Raw genomic sequence first — 2,298 nt, forward strand, 5'->3', positions numbered from 1 at the left:
ATATCCGAACAGAGAGACTTTCAGCTTTATTATTAGTAAAGATTTACTTATTTTATAATATTAATCATATTTTTATTGTTATTATTATTTATTTATTTATTTATTTATTGGCAATGATGTTACCAACACATTCAAAATTTTGCTTTCTGGCGTCGTTTTTCTATCTGAAATGAAATTAACGTATTCTTTGCATTCTCAGCCTCTAAGAGTAATTTTTATTACATGCTTAAAACAGGGATTGTCAACAATATTTACCCAATCCACGTTTAATTATTCACGCTATAACAAATTCCATAAATAGATGTTTATTTGATGAACATACCTCAAATGAATCTTCTTAACCACGTTTTCATTTTATTTATTTATTTATTTGTTTAGCTTATAACGTTAAAACGAAGTTATAAACATTCAATTCGTTTAGAGGAAACGTCATTTCGCTAACTTTATTTTTCCTTTCTTTTCACAATCCTTTCTTTTATGGCATTCTTTCCCCCTCGTATTCTTTCTTGCTCCAAGCACGGATGTCTTTTAATTGCGGAAACTGTAAATCAGATACAAAGGGTGTGGCAAAGGGATTCGAATGTTTAGATGCGTTTTCGAATCCCCTTCCTTCCGAATTTTCAAGGTATATTTTCTTCAGAAGTTTGTCAAGATAAGTTTTCTTTAAAAAAAAAATTTTTTTTTCGGAGGCATTATCATTTTAAACTTTAAATTTTGTATCTACGAGTTTTGTAATATATATATATATATATATATATATATATATATATATATATATATATATATATATATATATATATATATATATATATATATATATATATATATATATATATATATATATATATATATATATATATATATATATATATATATATATATATATATATATATATATATATATATATATATATATATATATATATATATATATATACATGAACTGTAGGGTGCCGATTTTCCTAAATCCAATCAACCGAAACGTTCAATAATCCGAACATGCTATCCCTCTCATTTTTTAATGTCTGTCAAGTTTGAAAGCATTGCCCAAATGAATAAAAGAATAAAACTTTGAGAGAAGTCAAGTTCAGAACATTAGAATTCTAATAACCTTATTTCATTGGCTAATATTAGCAGTCGAAATTAGAATTCACTGGCTTCTCTGTTTTCTTTTGGTGTAAAAGTAACTTTAACATTCAGTTCTTCAAATGTATTGTAAAATTTGTTTCGTTTCTGGAAAACTCACAAAATAATCAAATTTCAACTTTTATTTACTTTTTACGAATTAATTTATTTCATTTTACGGGGTGGTCATTTTTGTTTGCTTTTATTATTCTTGCTCTGTCGATGGCTGGTTGATGGGACAAGATTTTAAAATTTCCCCAAAACGGAAATGAATAATATTTATTTGCAACTCCAATAAGTTGCGGGAGGCGCTGCAGTCTCTCGCTAAAAGAGGTATAGCAAACAAGTGCCGTTAGCGGTTTTTGTTTTTTAGTCTTTTGAAAACATTTTTTTAAAAAGTCTTGTAATATTCTGCCCTATGTAGAAACAGCTGAGAAATCAAGAAGCACTTCTAAACTTTGGAATTTAATGCAAATCACATAGTTAGTTGTTCTCAAGCAGCTATTTCTACAATGTTGAATTCGATATTCTTGTGTGAAGCAAAAATGAAGTTCATCGCCTCTTTGCTTAGTGATTTAGTTGTCTTTTGATTCGTCTTTTTTTTCAAATTGTCAATTTAAGTTCTTTTTCCCACCTTATGTACTTGTTTACCATTAGTTAACTGCAGACAATTTGACAAAAATAATTTTGAACCACATGTATAATGTTATATTATCTTGTATTAGCGTTACGGTAATATTTGTTATAATTTGTTTATTTTTATTATTGTATTTTTAAGTGTTAATTTTACTTTAAAAATTAGTTCCACAAATCACACTATGTGCATTTGGGGGAAAAAAAACCCTTCCTTTTAAACTATTTTAACATAAAAAAAACCATTGGGGCATAATATGGCGCTTTCTAGTAACGTTTCATTTGTTTTTGATTTTTTAAAAAGATTTTTTGTAAAATATTATGTGGCGCCAATTGAAATATGAATCTTTATGAAGTTGAATATTCTTCAGGCATCATTTTAGCAGCTTGATTACATTAAATATACAGTTATTATTAGAATTTTAGGACATTGTTATCGACAAGAGTACCTTTTCTTAGTAGATTCCGTGAATACGAATAAAAATTTTAGTCGTAAATATTATTGTACATAATAAAATTAAAATAAATCGCGGAAGTTGA

This window comes from Uloborus diversus, chromosome 5, assembly GCF_026930045.1.
Source record: "Uloborus diversus isolate 005 chromosome 5, Udiv.v.3.1, whole genome shotgun sequence".
NCBI lineage: Eukaryota > Metazoa > Arthropoda > Arachnida > Araneae > Uloboridae > Uloborus > Uloborus diversus.